Source organism: Dama dama, chromosome 9 (assembly GCF_033118175.1).
Source record: "Dama dama isolate Ldn47 chromosome 9, ASM3311817v1, whole genome shotgun sequence".
NCBI lineage: Eukaryota > Metazoa > Chordata > Mammalia > Artiodactyla > Cervidae > Dama > Dama dama.
Genome location: NC_083689.1, coordinates 32,776,280 through 32,799,412, shown reverse-complemented (window position 1 = coordinate 32,799,412; position 23,133 = coordinate 32,776,280). Strand labels below are relative to the sequence as shown.

At 41.3% G+C, this 23,133-nt stretch overlaps 1 long non-coding RNA gene across 2 annotated transcripts in view; it reads left to right on the top strand.

Moving 5' to 3' along the window:
* LOC133061318 (uncharacterized) overlaps positions 1 to 11,729 on the top strand; it is a 104,987-nt gene extending 93,258 nt beyond the window's left edge. The window contains exons 3-4 of one of the 2 annotated variants that reach the window (XR_009693975.1): positions 1,491 to 1,578; positions 11,025 to 11,729. This is a non-coding gene — a long non-coding RNA (uncharacterized LOC133061318). The remainder of the gene's footprint in view (positions 1 to 1,490; positions 1,579 to 11,024) is intronic. The other variant, XR_009693974.1, reaches the window with a different exon arrangement.
* The last annotated feature ends 11,404 nt before the right edge of the window (positions 11,730 to 23,133 follow it).

Genomic DNA, 23,133 nt, shown 5'->3' with positions numbered 1-23,133 from the left:
GCTAAAGAAGTTAAAAGTAATGTCTGCTTTTATCTTGTTATAATCATATAAATGTTAAGCCTTCTCAGTGGTCACCAAAACACTCATGACTTGGATCAGTTGATTTTATTTTAAATCAGTACATCTGGTCACACGGAACAAAGGGATGAGGCATGAAATTATCTGTCTCCCCAAACTCTGTCATCTGCTAAGACAGCACAACAGTGTCTGCCACAGCTCATCAAGAAACCCCACATTTATTAGCTATGTGACCGAAGCCACTGGCATTCAGCTAAGGAAACCAAAGCAATTTATTGTGGGATAAAGATTCATTACAGGAATGAGGTCTTATGCAGTTTCAGAGAAGACAGGGAAATATCTAAGGATCCAGAAGAGAGAAAGGAAAGGTTAGAGCTGACTAGCTCCCAGCTCTCCTGAAGCACTAAGGCTGATGGGTGAGGGTAGGGCAGAGCTTGCAGGGGCATTTGAGAAGCAGGTTGTTGCCACTGTAGGGCGGCAAAGGGGAGCTGGGGAAGAGTATGAAAAGCCGTCAGCTGTGACGGCAACTGCTTCTGGAGGTGTTCAGGCACCTCTGCTGCCCAGCAGTGCTACCGTTCACAAGCAAGAGCTGGGCAGGGACTCAGGGTGTCTCCTTCCCCTTTTTATCACCGTGCTCATCTCTGAACCTGTAGTGGGAGAACAGGGGAAGAGAAAGTATGACTGCCTGTAGCTGTAACTTTATACTTAACTATAGCCCTGCCACAAAATGACTGGTTAGTGATTTGCCTCGAAAAAACTGGGTCTTCCAAGACATGCTTGTCCACTCCTTCTCATCTCCCAGCTGTAGCACAAACCCCTTAGCACAGATGGCTCACCAGTTAGGCTTTCCACGCCCATTCTATAACTCTGTAATACAAGCTCCTCTGCGCTAGTCATGAGGGACCCAGCGATCGATATAATTTGCTCACTATTTGGTTCTTAATAGAGTAGCAATCCCTGGTGGCTCAGACGGTAAAGAGTGCACCTGCGATGCTGGAAATCCGGGTTCAATCCCTGGGTCAGGAAGATCCTCTGGAGAAGGAAATGGCAACCCACTCCAGTATTCTTGCCTGGAGAATTCCATGGACAGAGGAGCTGGGCAGGCTGTAGTCCATGGGGTTGCAAAGAGTCGGACATGACTGAGTGACTTTCACTCACTTCACAGAGGAGCAATCCAGTAGGAGAAAGATGACAAAGTCATGGAAGGTTAAATATTATTAGTAATAGAAAATAAAAATGAGATAAACACATGCCACATGTACAGGAAAATTCACTGTGGGCCAGCACTATGAAGACGAGTTCTTGGAGGAGGTGGCAAATCAGAAAGGCATGTAGACCATGAGAGACAGGATAAGCTGAGCACCTGCAATCATTGCCAGTCAGCCTGGCATTGGGGACAGAGAGAGCATGTGTGACCTCAGAAGTCACCACTGGCAGAGGCTAAACTAGTCACCTTGTTTAATCCTACACAGGAAGAAAAATTTTAAGGACTAAAGTCAGAGTCACTCTGGAAAGAAGAGGAGGACAAAGATTATACCATGAAAAAATGAAAGAGAAAGAGTAGGTATCTGTTTTGAATCTTTTTTTTTTAATATAAAATCAGTAAAAATGACAACATATATGCTTGAAAATGTCTGTTATGGTAGGGAACAGGTTTTTCCTGTGTTTGAGACGTTTTTGTCTTTGAATGATTAATGTGTCGACTGTGGGTTTCCTCTCAGGATGAAACTGAATACAGTAAGTCCCCTACATACAAATAAGTTCCGTCCTGAGAGTGCATTCATATCTCTGGGTTCTTCGCAAGCACAACAAAATTAGCCTCAGTACCCAACTTTTACAGATAATGCCAAATACATGAACTAACTTATGTAAGTGGACATGTGAACACATGTTTGCATCTTTGAAAGTTTGCAACTTGAAGATTCACATGTAGGGGACTTACTGTATTGGATCAGCATGCAAATTTTTTGGATTATAAGTTTTAAAAAGTCCTATACCTTAAAAGGTATATTGGAAAGACTGATGCTGAAGCTGAAACTCCAGTACTTTGGCCACCTGATGCGAAGAACTGACTCATTGGAAAAGACCCTGATGCTGGGAAAGACTGAAGGCAGGAGGAGAAGGGGACAACAGAGGATGAGATGGTTGGATGGCATCACTGACTCAATGGACATGAGTTTGAGCAAGCTCTGGGAGTTGGTGATGGACAGGGAAGCCTGGTGTGCTGCAGTCCATGGGGTCCCAAAGAGTCAGACATGACTGAGTGACTGAACTGACTGACTGACTATATATACCTTAGTTGTCAATTCAGGAAAACTCCAGAAACAACCTTGCAGAATAAAGTAGGTCAAGGGTTATAAGTGAGATTGAAAGCCAAGAAGTGGATCTTTGAGGAAACTGTTTTCCACAGAAGACACAGAAATGGCCAGCTGGCACATGAGAAGATGCTCAAAATCACTAATCATCAGGAAAATGCACATCGGAACCACAAGAGAAACTGCCTACGCCTGCTAGAATGGTTATCCTCAAGAAGACACTTAAAACAAGTGTTGGTAAGGATGTGGACTGTTGGTAGGAATGTAAATTAGGGCAACTACTATGAAAACCTGTATGAAGGTTCTTCAGAAAATTAGAATTACCATATGAGCCAACAATTCTATTTCTAGTATTTATTTGAAGAAAACAAAGCCACTAACTCGAGACATATGCACCCCCAGTTTCAATGCAGCAGCCAAATAAGGAAGCAATCTGTCTTGTCAGTGGATGAATTGATTTTAAAAAATGTGATACACACACAGTAGACTACTACTCAGCCATAAAAAAGAATGAAGTCTTGTCATTTGTGATAACATGGATGAACCTTAAAGATATGTTACGTGAAATAAATCAGATGAAGACAAATATAGAATCTCATTTATATGACTCTAGAAAAACAAACTCAAACTGAGCTCATAGAAAGAGAAGAGACTGGTGGTTGCCAGACATGGGGGGTTGGAATTGATAAAATGGATGAAGGGAGTCCAAAGGTACAGACTTCCAGGTAAGAGGTCATACATATGTAACATACAGCATAGTGACTGTAGTTAACAGTTGTATTGTGTACCTGAAAGATGCTAAGAGTAAATCTTAAAAGTTCTCATCACATACACACAAAATTGTAACTGTGTGGGATTATGAATGTTAACTATACTTACGGAGGTGATCATTTCATAATATATGCAAATTCTGAATCATGTTGTATATCTGAAACTAATAGTCAGTTGCTGCTGCCGCTAAGTCGCTTCAGTCGTGTCTGGCTCTGTGCAACCCCGTAGACGGCAGCCCACCAGATTCCTCTGTCCTTGGGATTCTCCAGGCAAGAATACTGGAGTGGGTTGCCATTTCCTTCTCCAATGCATGCATGCATGCTAAATCACTTCAGTCATGTCCAACTCTATGAGACCCTATGGACGGCAGCCCACCCAGCTCCTCTGTCCATGGGATTCTCTAGGCAAGAATACTGCAGTGGGTTGCCATTTCATTCTCCCATATTGTCAGTTATATTTCCTTATAGAAAAGACTCATCTGATAGAAATAACACACAGATGAGGTCCTGTTGATGAAAGCACTATGTAAACTGTAAAGCACCAAACGAATACTAGTTATTGAGTGATGACACAAAATACCGCATGGTGGTATCACAAGATAAAGACTAAATTGATAACTGCATATGGGAAGCTTCAACAAGTATTTAATAGTAGGGATTAGAAGGTCACAGCAGAATCGCTAAATCAAACTGACAATGTTGGAGAATGTAGTTTCACAAAATGCCAAGATTTGTTCCAAAACATGGTTGCCTGAATTGCTACCCAATATCAGAACCTCCATGATGATTAGCCAGTCAAGTGTCTATTTTCTTTTTATCCTGCACTTCATTTCTTCAGCTTAGAAGCATGACCTCTGACTTTCTGAAGAGCTGTGTAGAAATTTCTAAGATCAATAAGGGAAAAACATCATGAGAAATGGCAAGTGGGTAGAACAGCGTAGTCAAAGGTTGACAAAAATACAGCCCCCAGTCAGTTCGTTGCTCTGTAACAAAGGGCTCTGTTACTAACAGAACTAACCTACTCTAAAGGATATATTCTGGCAGAAATACTTCAAAAATTTTTTTTGATGTGTGATGGTGATATGAAAATGAAGGGGTGTAAAATGGAGCCCCTAAATAAATATGTGCTTCTATCTGTCAGCAGTGGTCAGCCGAGAGAATTGTATTATTGGGGAAAGTAAATCTCTAAGCACTGCCTTGACCACAGAGGCCAGAGGTGTTTGTGTTTGTTTCAAGACACTGAGTCTAGAGTTGAGGTCTGGTATTTTGCTGGTGACTGCTGAAGAGGAGGGATTTGGCTTCTGGCAGCACATAAAGCCAAGCTGACAACAAAGCTTTCCTTTCAAGCTATCCAAATGAACACATTTCTAATCTGAAATTCAAATACTTGACAACAGAGAGCCTGTGAGCCGGGCTTTGAACAGGAAATTGCTTCATGGTTTTAGCATAATAAATTAGGCAGTTAGACTAAATCCATTTAGTAGGAAAAGAATGCTTTCACATGCTTTCTAAAAGAAACGAGAGAGGGGTGATCTTCTTAATTTCCCAAATTTCTCAGGACTTAAGAGACACAAATGCTCCATGTAAATTGTATCTGTTCTGTTCTGTGATTGGTATGTAAAAAGCCATCTTAGCCACAGTATTCAGAAATCATCTTTGTTAGAAAACGCTCTGCTTTTGAATGTTAGGAAAACCGAAGGTGATGAATAAAGGTTAGGAAGGTCTCATCCTTATTGTGTCCTGCACTTCCCATGATAATGGGGAATGCATTTTAATTCTGAAACCCTGTCTTAGACACTGGCAGTGTTTTCCAGTGGACACAGCACTGCAGTCTTTAGGGAAGTGGGGGGAGATGTGGACACAGAGAACAAGCTTGGACAGAGGTGCATAAGGACAAACACGCTCCATGGGGCAGAATCTCACATTCCTCATAATTTTTATCCAGAAAGGCACCTCTAGCCCACAGTCCTAACACAGAAGCAGGCTGGTCTACATCTGGGTTTGGACAACAGAGGCAGCTCTGAGACTTTTAGCACAGCCAAGGGAAGGACCACCATGAGGAGAAGGGGAATAATGTTTGCTTCTGTCCAGTCCATTTAACAAGGCTGACCTTAAGAGAGCCTGATGACAGACCTTCTTTAGGAAGGAGAGGACTAGAGAAAATGGAAAAAAAAAATCAGTCCCCATTTCTCCCCCTAAAAAGAAAAGGCAAGAGTAACAGCATAAACAAGAAGGAGACAGACCCTGGGAGAAGAGTGGGTTAAGTCTTGTGCTGGGGAAGTTTGCCAGAGATGGGCTGATGTGTAACCAAGCCCCAAGGGCACTGAACACAGACATGACTGTGCCTAAGACAGCCAAGGGAAAATTGTTCTGCGTAACCAGGCTTCCACCAGAGCAGACAAATACACAACAAGGTCTGCCATCTTTGCGTTCATAACTTGCTAGGTAGTATACCCAAACTATTTCCTGCTCCCAAGCACTATGGAAACAGGATGTAAGTAAATATGGTTTCTTTTTAGTCATTGTTTGCAATTTCCTATCAGAGGCAACAGTAAAGTTCTTCCAGTTGGCATAGTGATGAAGATACTATGACAGATTACATTACAAAGCGATATTTTAAAAGTCTTCATGTGTGCCAAGCATCTAATTCATGTTTACAGTTAAAAAGGACCGTGTCCCAGTTTGCTTGTTGCTAAGCAGTTGGTAGAGGATGGGAGACCTTGGCATATATACAGATCAGCTATATGGTCACCTACTTGAAAGGACACATGATGAATTAAGCTGAGAAATATTGACTTTAAATGTATGAGAAGAGTTCTGATCTAGAATAGTAATGATCACCCAGAAGCACAAAATGAATATTTACTAGACCTTATGAGTTGTACTGAGACACCAACTAGAACTAGTCCAATTCATTCACGATAGTACTTCAACCCCAGGAGTGAGACATGGGCAGAAAGGAGAGCGGGAGAGTCGAGGACCTTGCATCTATCTGGGTAAAGCGGGACACAACCCCACCTTTGAGCCTGCAGCCAGACAACGAGCTTTCCTTTACAGTCACATTCTGGAGTCTTGGGAGAGGAAGCGCCAGCAGAGGGGCCGTGTGGGCGAGGGAACATGCACAGCAGCAGGCCCTCTCTCTCGTCTGTGGAAGCAAAAGTCCTTTAGTTGAGGCAGTCTTTAATCCTATGATAAGAGATCAAATGTAAAGTCTCGGCAAGCCTGGGAGAGCTAAAGAGAATGAAATTTGTGTTGAAGGAGAAAGGGCTAGTAGCAGTGTTCTGTTGCAGGGTGGAGAGAAGGCTTCAAGAAGGGCTTGTTAAATTTAGGTCCTTATAGATACTGAAGAGATCTTTGTGGGCCTCCAAAGTTAAGGCCAAGCTCAGCAGGCTGCCACGGGCCAGAAGCACCGAGAGAAGGAAGTACATAGATGGGGATGGTTACAAGCCTCAGTTATGGTAGGGTTCCTTACATTTTTTCACCCAAGTCCTTGTTAGGTAGAGGAGACTGAAGGGGTGTGTTTCCTTCTGGGGAAGTAGGGTGGATTTAGCCTAAACAAGATTGATGCAAATTCAGTATTTCTTTCAGATGTGGTAGCTTAATCTTAAAAAGATCTTCAGTATTTTCAATTCCAGTGTTTATTCATTTTTGCTTTGATACAGAAAATAAGAACAAACTAATTTGAGCATTGGGAAGAGAGTGGGTGCAAAGTCACCTCACTCATGTCTGTCTCTTTATGACCCTATGAACTGTAGCCCACCAGACTCTTCTGTCCAAGGGATTCTCCAGGCAAGATACGGGAATGGGTTCCCATTGCCTCCTCCAGGGGATCTTCCTGACCCAGGGATTGAACCTGCATCTCTTATGTCTCCTGCATTGGCAGGTGGGTTCTTTACTGCTAGTGCCACCTGCAAGAGGGGCTACGTTTATTGTGTGGTGATGCCTGGCTCCCTGCCCATGGGCTGCATCCAAGTGAGGAGCACGGACCTGGGGCCCGCACTTGATATAATCGTTGCAAAGTGAGTTGCTAAAAGCCTAGTTCTGACTCTTGTTTTCCTATTTGGTCCTAACTTGGACTCACTCAAAACAGGCAAAGTAATCTAAGGAGAGTGCTTTTCTCCTAGTTCTTCCAATGCTGCCTCTAAAGTATTAACCCAAAAGGAAAACTAAATAAGATGACTTCAGTTTTGTCCCTACCCCGACTATGAGAGTTTTAGAATCTTCTTTGGTATGACTTCTCCCCAGTCTAGTATGTATAGTATAGTGAGAATTAAATTGCTAACAAGAAATACAAATTGATTATAAATGCATCCCAGCCACCAAGGTTATCATTCTCTTCTCAGCCCTCTGGGGAAAAAAACAACAACAGATTTTAACTAAGTGTTGGCATAGGCACAGGGCAAGCCTTGCAAGTAAAATATTGAGGATAACTTTCCTGGGTTCTGCCTTGTGGCCCCTTAGCATGGGGAGTCTCAGGTGTGGGTGACAGAACCCCATCTTGGTAGGCTGATGGAGCTTTTCCAACCCTGCAACAAATCATTCCCTTTTCCAAGTGAAAACAAAATATAACAAGTCAGGAGAAATGTTAGCCATGTATTTGTATCATTTCATTAGTGTTCATTAAAGTTTTTAGTGAAACAGATAATATTTAATGCTCACACTTGGGCATTGTTAGAGATCACTTCCTTTCCTGAATTATTTTCTTCCCTGATAGAAAAGGCAGAATCACACTGTTACTCTCAGCCATGACCCTGAGTCAGCCATATAGACAGGGTAGGACAGTAGCTAGAAAGGTCACTCATTTGTGTGCTGTCTTCAAGTATCATCTGTACATATTTATTTTTCATTGTATAACCATATTTTTTGTTTGTTTGGGCTTATTTCAAGCAAGGTGAAAGTCACTGAGGGTGTCTGACTCTTTGTGACCCCTTGGATGATACAGTCCATGGATTTCTCCAGGCCAGAATACTGGAGTGGGTAGCCTTTCCCTTCTCAAGGGGATCTTCCCAACCCAGGGATCGAACCCAGATCTCCTGATTGCAGGTGGATTCCTTACCAACTGAGTTATCAGGAAAGCCTGATTTGAAACAAAAATACTTACCAAATTATAGTTTTGTTGTGCTGATGTGTTTCTCAATATATTAAAGAAGTGCACAACTTAGACTGTAAGACAGAAAAAATTGTCCATCTGCCAACTAAACCATCCTGTGAAACCCCAGTAATAGACATAGAACCAGTAACACCAGATTACATCATATCCTATAGTGCCAATACTGGCTTAAACACAGAGGCAGGAAATAGGTGGGATGGCTTATATTCTGTCAGTGGTAGCAACTCCCAGAAATGAAGGTAGGCATTGAGCTCCAAGAAGGAGGATTTGGGGCCACAGGCCAGGAAGAAGGGATCTGGAGTCTCCCCTGGAATTTTTAAGGGAGGCTGAGGGCAAAGGAAATACACAGGTGAAATCATAGGTATGCAGAGCTGGGATTATAGCACTGTGGTCCAGGGACTTCGGGGGTGGTCCAGTGGCAAACACTCCACGCTCTCAATGGGTTTGATCCCTGGTCAGGGAACTAGATCCCACATGCCACAACTAAGTCCTGACACGGCCAAATAAATATTAAAGCACCGTGGTCCAACCTTTCTTCTGTTCAGCCTGGTTGGTGAGTGCTGCAGTAATGCAGACCAATAATGAACTTTTGGAGGATGAAGCAGAAAGTGCCTACTGAAGGGTGGCGGGATATGCCACTCTGACACAAGGCTTTGAACTGAAGGCAATTGAAAAGAAGCAGTTATAAGAAAAGCTCTCTGCCCTCTTAATAGTTGCCTTTAAAAGCAAGACAAAAATTTGTAAAGGAGTCCTCCTCCTCTCTCAGTTAAGTACAGAAGCTAGTCACCAGAGACAATTCTAGACCCTTATCAGCCCAGAGACAGCACCAGAAGAATTCACGCAAGACAAACCTTGTTAAAATCACTGCTCATCTGCCATTAGTCCTCACCCTCCCCACGTTATTTGCCTTCCACAACTCCCTAACCCTAGAAGCTCAAAGTCCCTTTCCTTTGTATTGTCACGTCTGAACATTTAATTATTGTTATTGTTAACATGCTATGTAAGCCCAAGTTCTAGCCACCCTTTTGAGTTACTGGGTACCCGTGTGAGTAAGTGTAATGTACGTACTAATAAACTACCATTTGTCTTTCTCTCGTTATTCTAATTTACAGGGTCATAGCCAGAGAACCTAAGATGAGTGGAGGAAAAGATTTTTTCCCTCCCGCACACTACCTATCTGATAGTTTCCTCTGCATTGAGAGTAACTGGAGATTATATTCTTTTAGCTCCTACTGTTGCGACAGAATGAGATATAATTTTTAAAATGGATGTCTCTTTTTTTCTTTTTGGGCAACTAAGTATTAGGGGCTGGGTGAATGATCCCTGCGTCTGTGCTTGTGGTCCATGAGCACAGCAAGAGAGAGAGGTATTTTCCTGGGAGACTCTGTAGATCCTGTAAAAAGTTTCCAGCTGAAGTCTAGTGTTAGCTTGCACGGTCCTAAGCGGCTGGCTGCTGCCATGGTGCCGAGCAGGCAGGGGAGCACATGAATGTCACATTCAGAGTGACCCTGTCAGGCCCCAGGAAATGGACTGCTCATTTTGCCCAGAACCATTCCTGTTTTGAGCCACGTTCCTCTTGGGGTATGAGTATTGTTGGGAAAACTAAAGAAAAGATAAAGCAAGGAATATGTCTTGCTGTTGTTGTTAGTTTTTCATCAAATCACTAAATAGATCAAAGTTTAAAAGGCTATTTAGCGGGAACGTTACTGAAGGGCACTCTTTTACTTCGGCTAATAGCTTACTATGTATGGGTTACTCTCTTGAATTCACTTAATCCTCACCGTAAGTTATCTTCAGTATGCATTATCCCCAGTTTCAAGATAAACTAAGCCCAGAGTGGCTAACTGACCCAAGGTCATATAGGTGTTTGAGGCAGAGCCTTTGAGAATGAAAGAAGTCTGGCTTCAGAATCTGTACTCCTGTGTGCTATGCCATTCAGCTTTGCTTATTAAGTATAAGATGGATGGATGGGAGAGAGGGTGGGACAGCAGCTTATATGACTTACTGAGACTGATGCATCTGGCCTTATGTGCAACCAGGACCTTAGTGGCTCTGATTGCTTATGCTAGACAGATAATGGGTTTTCTTTCCTCCATATTCAGAAATGAAATAAATGACCCACAGACATAGAAAACAAACTTTATGGTTACCAAAGGGGAAAGAATTTGGTATTAACATATACACACTGCTACATATAAAATGGGCTTCCCAGGTGCCCCAGTGGTAAAGAATCTGCCTGCCAATGCAGGAGACATTAGAGATGTGGGTTCCATCCCTGGGTCAGGAAGATCCCCTGAGGAAGGAAATGGCAACCCACTCTAGTATTCTTGCCTGGGAAATCCCATGGACAGAGGAGCTTGAAGGGCTACAGTCCATGGGGTTGCAAAGAGTTGGACACGACTGAGCACATATAAAATAGATAACCAACAAGGTGTACTTCCTGTACACCTCAGGAACTACACTCAGTATTTTATAATAAGCTCTTAGGGAAAGGATATACACACATGTATATATGAATCACTGTGCTATATACCTGAAACTTACACAACATGGTAAATCAACTATACTTCAATAAAATTTTTTAAAAATATAAAATGAATGGAATTTGAACTCAGGATTGCCTTTGGAGTGTTGAGGGAAAATGTTGCCAGATTCCTTTTAACAACAAAAACTGTGTGGACAAGCACTGTATGTTTCCTAATAGTAACATCATCTTTAAGGCATAAGTGGTCTCTCTTTGTTTTTTTCAACTTTAGAAGAGCAAGTGGGATATAAATAATCTGATTCTTCTTCTGTTTTTCCTTGTTATAGTTCCTGGTAGAAGTCCATTCACGGGCCAAAGATCTAAACAGACATTTCTCCAAAGAAGACATACAGATGGCTAACAAACACATGAAAAGATGCTCAACATCACTCATTATTAGAGAAATGCAAATCAAAACCACAATGAGGTACCACTACACGCCAGTCAGGATGGCTGCTATCCAAAAGTCTACAAGCAATAAATGCTGGAGAGGGCGTGGAGAAAAGGGAACCCTCTTACACTGTTGGTGGGAATGCAAACTAGTACAGCCACTATGGAAAACAGTGTGGAGATTTCTTAAAAAATTGGAAATAGAACTGCCATATGACCCAGCAATCCCACTCCTGGGCATACACACCGAGGAAACTAGATCTGAAAGAGACACATGCACCCCAATGTTCATCGCAGCACTGTTTATAATAGCCAGGACATGGAAGCAACCTAGATGCCCATCAGCAGATGAATGGATAAGGAAGCTGTGGTACATATACACCATGGAATATTACTCAGCCATTAAAAAGAATTCATTTGAACCAGTCCTAATGAGATGGATGAAACTGGAGCCCATTATACAGAGTGAAGTAAGCCAGAAAGAAAAACACCAATACAGTATACTAACGCATATATATGGAATTTAGAAAGATGGTAATGATAACCCTATATGCAAAACAGAAAAAGAGACACAGAAATACAGAACAGACTTTTGAACTTTGTGGGAGAATGTGAGGGTGGGATATTTCAAAAGAACAGCATGTATACTATCTATGGTGAAACAGATCACCAGCCCAGGCTGGATGCATGAGACAAGTGCTCGGGCCTGGTGCACTGGGAAGACCCAGAGGAATCGGGTGGAGAGGGAGGTGGGAGCGGGGATTGGGATGGGGAATACGTGTAACTCTATTGCTGATTCATGTCAATGTATGACAAAACCCACTGAAATGTTGTGAAGTAATTAGGCTCCAACTAAAAAAAAAAAAAAAAAGAAATCCATTCACAATGGTCAAGCTCCTTGAAATAGCATATGTGCACATAAACTTTATTGTAAGTAGATTGGACTTGTTTTGAATTTTAGAAACAGTTAACCACAATTGGGTTTTCAAATGAAAGCTCTGGGCCAGTATATGGATATTAAACTATTAAAAAGCATAATATGGCCTGATCATTCTTTTAGTGACATTCAGGAACCATTATTGAAATACATCCCAATGGGTATTACCCAGTGGTTAAGCTCTGGAATCAGACACCCTACGTTGGAAAACCACTAGCAGGCTGTGTGATCTGAAGCAAACTACTGAACCTCTCTGTGCCTTTGTTTCTTCTAGTATAAAATGGACTAATATATGTTCCCATGATCATGAGATGGTCTGTGTAATGAGCTCTTAGTACAGTGCCTATTATACTCTAAGTACTCACTAAATGTTAGGTAGAGTGAATAAAGCACATTGTGTAATTTTCAATTATGTTATACTAAGATTTCACTCAGTAAAAAATATTTATATTAGAAAAAGGTCTAGCCTCAGGTCTCTGACAGAATGCAAGCTCACCAGGTGTTAAGTCTGTGTATTAATTATCCATTGATAGCCACCTGGTGTATGCTTTTTCTGACACCCTATCTACAAAATAATCCCCCCTTAGGCCTTCCAGACTGAATAAAGCAGGAAAATAATCTGCGGTTGTCTTTTCTACAGTAAGTAAACTGTAGTTTGAAAACAGCCTCTCCATAATGGTGCATTATTTTTTTTCTTAGCAGTGTCTCTCCTGCAGTCATCTAATACCTTGGAAGCAGATTAATCCATTAAAAGGTGTTCTCCTAGTGTCTAGTAATTGCCAGTAGAGTCTAATCAGAGTGGTACACAAGAACCTTCAAGAAATACTATAAGATAATTAAAACATAAAGGGTATGCAAAAGTAGCAAATCAATAGAGACAGTAAACACAGTTTATCAACAGTCCTGAGAACATTTTCTCAATGCTAAAATGTAAATGGATTTGGGTTGGAGCACACGGCTAGGATGACAGATAGGATCCCGGTAATGGTTTAATTAACTCCAGTTTCCTGCATGTTAAAGGTTGCCTCAGCCCACTGGCTCATGTAACAAACCCTCTGAGGATTTTGTTAGCCAGTGTCTGATAAGAAGACCAGGCAGCCTTCCTTTCCTTACAGGGTTACATTTTGCCCTCCTCCCCTGGAGGCCTTATCAAAACACAGCCCTCTGTTTTCTCTATAAATACACAGATATTTTTAATTTCAGCTCAAACGGTTTGACTTTGTAATCAAGGTAAAAGGAACACACACACACATGCTGCCTAAGTAATGAGAAGAGTGCGCTGAAAAGAATTGCGTAATTAAAATTATACATTAAAATTCACACATAGTATATGTAGAATGTTAGAAAAACCATGGCAGCTCTCCAGATGATTCATTTGCTGTTTTAATTCTTCTATAATGTAGGCTATTTTATAATTAGCCACAGAACTCTGCCACTTGCTTAGTTCAACCCGATGAAAGGAATAATAAGGAATATTTACTATTAATGGATATTGAAACTACTACTCTAAGCAGGCACAATAAAGAATAGTTATTTACTGTTCTTAGCTGGCCATTTAAAATGGAATATAGCCAGTGTTTTGCCTATAATCGTGAATTTAACTCTTCTAGGAGAGATAAGGATAAGCTTTTTTGAGGAATTACAATCTGTTTTTTAAAACTGGCTGTGAGGGCCAAGTGTTAGTTAAAAGAAAAATTCTTTTTCCAACCTGCGAGAATGAAGTTGCGCACAATTAACTTTATCATTAGTAAATAAAGGAGTTACTTAACCTCTGCCCTTGCAGAAGTTCCTGATATTTTGCTGAGGAAAGGGCAAGAGACCCATTATGTTTATTTATTCACTTTGTTAAAAGGTTATTCTTGAAGACTGTGATATAGAAATGCATAATACATAATCTGTGTTAATAAAGATCTATTTACTCCACCATTAAAGAAGCTGGTTATTATATGATGCTCATTAATACTATGAAGAGATTTTTTTTTTTCTTGTTGCTCCCAAAGGAAAGATTATCAAGCTGTCAGTAAAGGACTCATTGTCTTTAAATTAGAAATCACTGAGGTATCCTGTGTGAAGAATATTAAAAACAAGTATAGTCATGCCATCTTACTGCAAGATGAGCTAGAGGTAAGTATATTGCTTATCTTATGAAATGAAATGTCGAAAGTGCCAACTACCTGTGATTTAAAAAATTTCTCTCTTCCTACACTTAGGCTTTTTATCCTGAAGCAGGAATCTAAGCTTGTCCTTTTAAACAATGATTTAGAGGAAGAAATTTAACACCTCCTGCTTGTGACATCTATTTTTCAATAAATCTATACTTTCTCTGCCCTCCACCATGTTATCAGTCATTCACATCCCAGAGGAAATGCTTCAGGCTTGGGGTTAAATTAAGGTCTTATCTCCAGTGATTGTCTAGAAAGCTGTCTACATTCTCAAACAAACTTATCTGTATTATATACAGCCATAAACGCTTCCTGCCAAGTGAAGACACTGTTGTTTTTCTCCATTGATGTCAATGTGGTTAAGATTACTACTTGTCAGTTGAGAATTAAAAGAAAAGCCACAATTACATTTCATTATAACTTGTAAACAGGTTGAACTTCTATCAATTTAGTTCTGTGATGCTGAAATCGACATGGGATATGAGTATCCTATATTCTTACTAAAAAATACAGGTCTAACAAGATGCACTGTATTATTTCTCAGAATACTATTTCAAGTTATACTACTACTTGCTGTCTCTCTTTGATGGTTTACTGATAACCCTTTCTGCTGATTTGAGAGATGTACAGTATCTGAAACATCCATTGTTTTACAGCTTCTTGCTTAACAAACAAAAACTAGAAAAGCACACCTGACATAAATTAGTTTTACTAAATAGAAGAATTGTCTCAGACATCAAAGGAGGTTAGCTGGGGTTAAATATAAATGGGCCTTCTGATAAAAACATTGAATACATACACATGCACCCATGCACATTCTCTCTCTCCACTTTAACCAAACCTGTTTTAGTGTTCTTTAGTAGGATAGAAATACCAACCAGCATTGACTGGGAGCTAAACAAAGCCCAGTTTATGAAATAAGAAGGTGTCCACAATAATCTACTGTAAAATCTCTGAACTGAAGACCAGAAAAAGGCATCGCAGAGAAACACCTGGGCAGGGTGAGGGTAGCATATCCTGACTCGCTAGCAAACCACAGCATAGTTGCAGGAAGAAAAGGGATAGTTTGTATTGTATATTTAGCCACAAATTTATAAACTCATTCATTCAATAAATATACATTGAGTGCACACTACATGCCCAAGTATAGTTCTAGGCCCTAGGGATGTATGAATTTACAAAGTCCATATCCTCATGGAGCTTATATTCTAGTGGAAGAAATCAGATAAAGAAACACATAACTAATGGGCACTCTGTGCTCTGAGAAAAACTGGCAGAAGAGGTCTTTAGATGATATTTTTAGAAGAAGATTTTATGAGCCCAATTCTTGCATCTGCTCATAACTAGAAAAGCATGAAAATCATTAACAGTGACATCTGCTTCTTGTGACTAAGAGCAAGCCTCTGCACATACCCTTCACTAAAATCATATATAATACTGACCCTCTCCCCTTACGTGTTCAGAACAGTTTTTCAGAGATCTCTGAAATGCTGTCTCTTGTGCCATAGTCCTCATTTGTCCCAAATCATACTTAACTCACACACAGAAAAGAGAAACATATGACTATATATATGACTGATGAGAGTTAGTGCCATGGAAAAAATTGGCATGGAGGTTGGGGAGGGCACTGTTTTGTACAAGGGAGGCTCCAGAAAGGTCTCATAAGTGATCTTTGAGCAGAGAGCTGAAGGGAGTGAAGGGGGTGGGCCCTGTAGACAGGTAGGGAAAGAGAATTGCAAACAAAGACAACAGTAAGCACAAAGGCCCTGGGGCGAGTGCTCAGAAGAGCAGGGAGTCAGCGGAGCGTGGTTAGGGGGAATGTGGTAGGAGATGAGGACAGAATGGTGAGTGCACAATGAGACGACTTGTGAGCAGGCTCTGGGTAGGTCAAGTAGCACCTTGAAGGACAGACAATCTAAGTACTCTGTAAAGAGGAGTATCGTGATCTGACAAAGGTTTTTAGAGCATGACTATGCTGTGTGGAAAAGACACTCAGGGAACGGGGTGGAAGCAGAGGAAGAATAGAGGACTATTAACAATCATCTATAGAAGAGATGATTGTGGCTTGGATGATGGTGTTGACAACAGAGGAGAGGAGAAATTTTAGGCACATTTTGAAGAAGCCTAAAGAATTAATGTCAGATTGCATGCAGTGTCTAGAGAAGGATCGCTGTAAGGTTTCTGGTTGGTAAACTTGGAAAAATACAATTGGTACTTTAGCAGACATTGGGATGACTTCCACAGGACCAAGAATGTAGGGGTGGAAGTGATGGGTGCACGAGCTTGATGGTGGACTTAAGTTTGAGATGCCCATTGAACATCCTGGTGGAGGTGTCAAATAGAGAACTGGATGTATGAGCCTGGAATTCAGGGAAGAGGTCCAGGCTGGGAAGACCAATTTAAAGTCATCCAAATATAGATGCTGGAAAACATTGAAGGCAGGAGGAGAAGGGGGTGACAGAGGATAAGAATGGTGGATGTCATTACTGACTCAATGGACATGAGTTTGAGCAAGCTCTGGGAGATAGTGAAGGACAGGGAAGCCTGGCGTGCTGCAGTCCATGGGGTCACAAAGAGCCCAACACAACTGAGTGACTGAACTTAAATATAGATGACATTTAAATCCAAGACACTAGATGAGCTCAACTGAGAGGTGGATGTAGACAGAGGAGAATTTTGAAAGCTGAGCTTGCAATACTCTGGCTAAAATGCTGAGAGGTAGGGAAGAACCAGCAAAGAAAACACAGAAAGATGACTGGTGAAGATGGAGGATAACAAAGAAAGATAATTATTTCATTAGCCAAGGAAAAATGCTTTGTGGAAGGAGCAATGCAGTATGTCAATGCTGGTGATTGAAAGTAAGAATAGAACAGAAAGTAAGACTAGAACAGAGAATGACCACTGTGTTTGGCTTTATGAAGGTCACTCACTAGTGATCTTGAATGATATCAGTGCAGAGATGAGGACTAAAACCTTATGGGAGTAGATTCAAGAATTGGAAGAAAATACCTAGCAAGGTCCTATGCTCATAGGAGTTTTACTGTCAGGATGAGAAGAAAAACAGGGAGGTACTCGGAGAGGGTTCTGGGTAGGGTTCTTTTTAATAGGAGATATTACAGTACATTTGTATATTGATGGATATGATCTAGAAGAAAGGGAAACACCAATGATGCATGAGAAAGAATGGCCCATATGTATCTTAGGTAAGCACCCAAATCTATTAGTAAATTCTACAATATAGATTTACAAATCCCTTTCCATCTCTTATAAGCTCATAGAATTTTATGGAGAGAGTAATGAGTTAGGGGTAGGACTAGATGACTTCAAAGTCAGCTAACTAGCTGACACCGATTGTCTATATTCACAAGTCTAAATACATGTTCAGAATCAGGGGTAATAGTAACTTTATAAAGAAGAAACATGAATAAATCAGAAGTAGCAAAAGTTTAGCACTCCCCTGTGCTTCCCTAGTGGCTCAGTCAGTAAAGAATCCGCCTGCAATGTGGGAGACCTGGGTTCGATTGCTGGGTTGGGAAGATCCCCTAGAGAAGAGCATGGCAACCTACTCCAGTATTCTTGCCTGGAGAATCCCCAAGGACAGGAGGAGCCTGGCAGGCTACAGTCCATAGGGTCGCAAAGAGTCGGACATGACCAAGTGACTAAGTACAGTGCTAACATAAGTCATTTTTCAAGTAAAGACAAAAGACCAGTGATATTTTGATGATAGGGTTGGCCTTACATTAAAAATATATGACTATTTCAGGTCATTTACCACTCCATGTTGTTGGTTCAGATTGAATTTAGAACCCTGAAGACATGAAGAAAGTAGCTTTTTCGTGGCATTCCTGCAGCACTGATTTTGTTTCATGGTGTCTCTGTGAGATTACTGACACAATCCAAAGTTGTAAATAGAGTATTTTAATGAACAGAGTGTTAGGGACCAACCTTGTTTTGTCCTATCATGGGAGCCACAAGCCAAGCTCCTCTGTGTGCCGTCCCCCTCCACCTTTGAATTATTTGACCCATTCTTTCAGTCAGGAAAGATCAAGAACAATTTCCTACATTCTGAACCATGATGAGCTAGCACTTGATCCAATGGAACCTATAGTTCCTAGATGTGTTAGCTGGGCCGTTTGATGTTGCTAGAAATATATATTTCTATGTATAAGCATATATGCTTAAGTGCCTCAACTGAAAGGCATTTATTCTAAGAAAAGGAAAAGTCTTACATAGGAAAGTAAGACAAGAAATAATTTAAACTGTATGTATCCAGGTCTCTTAAGACTATAATGCTGCGCAAAAACTAGACATTGTTTGAAATATTCCCTGTAAATATATAATGCCATTCACCCCTCAACAGCAAACTTCTGTCCTGATCTTTGGGTCACTCTATCTCTGTTTCTTTCATTTCCAACAAAAGCACCTCTCGAATACTGCCCACTTTGCAGCTTCTGCACGGTTCTCCAGTCTGGGAGATTGTTCAATTCAGTATCTCTGTATTTTGGCCTATAACTCTTCTAACCACTGTCCATTCTCCCCAAGATAAAGGCTATGATTTATTTTTCTGGGTTTCCATCTATATCATGGGCTGGTTCCTTGTGAACTCATTTTCAAATCCCAAATCTTCCCAGTCATTAAATGTCATGGTTTCATGTATATCAATCCTGGTCTCTCTTCTTTTCTCTAGTACTCTGTCCCCCAGTTTATTTCATTCAGCCACACTGTTGGCTCTGATATCTATACCCCTGTGATTTCATCTGGATAACTGCTGCTCCTTGAGATAGCAGATCAATTGTCACTTTCATTAAGAAGCCACATTCAACCAGTCCTCCTTTTCACTATGACTATGTCTTCCTTATAATCTGCCAGAGGGTCCATGAGTTTCTGGTGGAGGCATGGGTCGACAGTGGCCTGCCGTGGGGTCAGGAGCACTGAAATGACAGTCCTGGGAGTCATGGGGTGTGCTCGCATAAGTCCTTATGAAGGAGGCCACCATTACCAGCATGACCCCTACCATAGTCTGGCCTCAGCCAAACTACAGGGAGGGAACACAGCCCTACCCATCAACAGAATAATTGGATTAAAGATTTACTGAGCATGGCCCAGCCCATTAGAGCTAGATCCAAATCCCCCCACAGTCAGTCCCTCCCATCAGGAAGCTTCCACAAGCCTCTTATCTTTATTCATTAGAGGGAAGACAGAATGAAAACCATAATCACAGAAAGCTAACCAAACTGATCACATGGATCACAACCTTGTCTAACTCAATGAAACTATGAGCCATGCCGTGTAGGGCCGCCTAAGACAGATGGGTCATGGTGGAGAGTTCAAACAAAATGTGGTCCACTGGAGAAGGGAATGGCAAACCGCTTCAGTATTCTTGCCTTGAGAGCCCCATGAACAGTATGGAAAGGCAAAAAGATAGGACACTGAACTCCCCAGCTCGGTGGGTGCCCAATATGCTGTTGGAGAAGAGTGGAGAAATAACTCCAGAAGGGAAGAGATGGAGCCAAAGCAAAAACAATGCCCAGTTGTGGATGTGACTGGTGATGGAAGTAAAGTCTAATGCTATAAAGGGCAGTATTGCATAGGAACCTGGAATGTTAGGTCTATGAATCAAGGTAAATGGGAAGTGGTTAAACAGGAGATTTCAAGAGTGAACATTGATATTTTAGGAATCAGTAAACTAAAATGGACAGGAATGGGCGAATTTAATTCAAGTGACCATTATATCCACTACTGTGGGCAAGAATCCCTTAGAAGAAATGGAGTAGCTCTCATAGTCAACAAGAGAGTCTGAATGCAGTACCTGGGTGCAATCTCAAAAACAATAGAATGATCTCTGTTTGTTTCCAAGGCAAACCATTCAATACCACAGTAATCCAAGTCTGTACCCCAACAACTAATGCCGAAGAAGCTGAAGTTGAACAGTTCTATGAAGATCTACAAGACTTTCTAGAACTAACAGCAAAAAAAGATGTCCTTTTCATCATAGGGGACTGGAATGAAAAAGCAGGAAGTCAAGAGATAACCTAGAGTAACAGACACATTTGACCTTGGAGTACAGAATGAAGTAGGGCAAAGGCTAACAGAGTTTTTCCCAAAAAACTCACTAATTATAGCAAATACCCTCTTCCAAAAACACAAGAGAGGACTCTACACATGAATATCACCAGATGGTCAGTATCAAAATCAGATTATATTATTTGCAGCCAAAGATGGAGACGCTCTATATAGTCAGCAAAAACAAGATCGGGAGATAAAGTGGCTCAGATCATGAACTCCTTATTGCCAAATTCAGACTTAAAGAAACTAGGGAAAACCACTTGACCATTCAGTTATGACTTAAATCTCTTATGATTATACAGCAAAAGTGACACATAGATTCAGGGATTAGATCTGATACACAGAGTGCCTGAAGAACTATGGGCAGAGGTTCATAACATTGTACAGGAGGCGGCAATCAAAACCATCCCCAAGAAAAAGAAATGTAAAAAGGCAAATTGGTTTTCTGAGCAGGCCTTACAAATAGTGGAGAAAAGAAGAGAAGCTAAAGGCAAAGGAAGAAAGGAAAGATATATCCGTCTGAATGCAGAGTTCCAAAGAATAGCAGAGAGAGAGAGATAAGAAAGCCTTCCTAAGTGATCAATGCAAAGAAATAGAGGAAAACAATAGACTGGGAAAGACTAGAGGTCTCTTCAAGAAAATTAGAGATACTAAGGGAACATTTCCCTTAGTCCCATCACTTCATGGCAAACAGATGGGGAAACAGTGGCTGACTTTATTTTTCTGGACTCCAAAATCACTGCAGATGGTGATTGCAGTCATGAAATTAAAAGACACTCCTTGGAAGGAAAGTTATGACCAACCTAGACAGCTTATTAAAAAGCAGAGACATTACTTTGCCAACAAAGGTCCATCTAGTAAAGGCTATGGTTTTTCCAGTGGTCATGTATGGATGTGAGAGTTGGACTGTGAAGAAAGTTGAATGCTGAAGAATTGATGCTTTTGAACTGTGGTGTTGGAGAAGACTCTTGAGAGTCCCTTGGACTACAAGGGGATCCAATCAGGCCATCCTAAAGGAGATCAGTCCTGGGTGTTCATTGGAAGGACTGATATTGAAGCTGAAACTCCAGTACTTTGGCCACCTGATGCGAAGAGCTGCCTCATTGTAAAAGACCCTGATGATGGGAAAGATTGAAGGCGGGAGGAAAAGGGGATGACAGAGGATGAGATGGTTGGATGGCATCACCGACTCAATGGACATGGGCTTGGGTGGACTCCGGGAGTTGGTGATGGACAGGGAGGCCTGATGTGCTGCGGTTCATAGGGTCACAAAGAGTCAGACACAACTGAGCAACGGAACTGAACTGAAGGGAACATTTCATGCTAAGATGGGCACAATAAAGGACAGAAATGGTATGGACCTAAAAGAAGCAGAAGATATTAAGAAGAGGCGGCAAGAATACACAGAAGAACTATACAAAAAAGATCTTCATGACCCAGCTAACCACGATGGTGTGATCACTCACCTAGAGCCAGACATCCTGGAGTGAGAAGTCAAGTGGGCCTTAGGAAGCATCACTATGAACAAAGCTAGTGGAGGTGATGGAATTTCAGCCAAGCTCTTTCAAATCTTAAAAGATGATGCTGTGAAAGTGCTGCACTCAATATGCTAGCAAATTTGGAAAACTCAGCAGTGGCCACAGGACTGGAAAAGTCAGTTTTCATTCCAATCCTAAAGAAAGACAATGCCAAGGAATATTCAGATTTCTGCACAGTTGTCCTTATTTCATATGCTTGCAAAGTAATGCTCCGAATTCTCCAAGCTAGGCTTCAACAGTATGTGAATAGAGAACTCCCAGATGTTCAAGCTGGATTTAGAAAAGGCAGAGGAACCAGAGATCAAATTGCCAACATCCATTGGATCATAGATAAAGTAAGAGAATTCCATAAGAACATCTGCTTCATTTACTATGCTCAAGCCTTTGACTATGTGGATCACAACATGTGGAAAATTCTTCAAGAGATGGGGCTATCAGATCACCTGACCTGCCTCCCGAGAAATCTGTAGGCAGGTCAAGAAGCAACAGTTAGAACTGGACATGGAACAACAGACTGGTTCCAAATTGGGAGAGGAGTACATCAAGGCTGTATATTGTCAGCCTGCTTATTTAACTTACGTGCAGAGTACATCATGTGAAATGTCAGGCTAGATGAAGCACAAGCTAGAATCAAGATTGCTGGGAGAAATATCAATAACCTCAGATATACAGATGACATCACTCTTATGGCAGAAAGCAAAAAGGAACTAAAGAGCCTCGTGATGAAAGTGAAAGAGGAAAGTGAAAAAGCTGGCTTAAAACCCAACATTCAGAAAACTAAGATCACGGCCTCTGGGCCCATCACTTCATGGCAAATAGCTAGGGAAACGAAACAATGGAAACAGTGACTTTATTTTCTTGGGCTCCAAAAGGGCTCCAAAATCACTGCAGATAAAGACTGCAACCATGAAATTAAAAGATGCTTGCTCCTTAGAAGAAAAGCTGTGACAAACCTAGACAGCATGTTAAAAAGCAGAGGCATTGCTTTGTCGACAGAGGTCTGTCTAGTCAAAGCTATGATTTTTCCAGTATTCGTGTATGGATGTGAGAGTTGGACCATAAAGAAAGCTGAGCGCTAAAGAATGGATGCTTTTGAACTGTGGTGTTGGAGAAGACTCTTGAGAGTCCCTTGGATTGCAGGGAGTTCAAACCAGTCTATTTTAAAGGAAACCAATCCTGAATATTCATTAGAAGGACTGATGCTGAAGCTGAAGCTCCAATACTTTGGCCACCTGATGCAAAGAGCTGACTCACTGGGAAAGACCCTGACAATGGGAAAGACTGAAGGCAGGAGGAGAAGGGG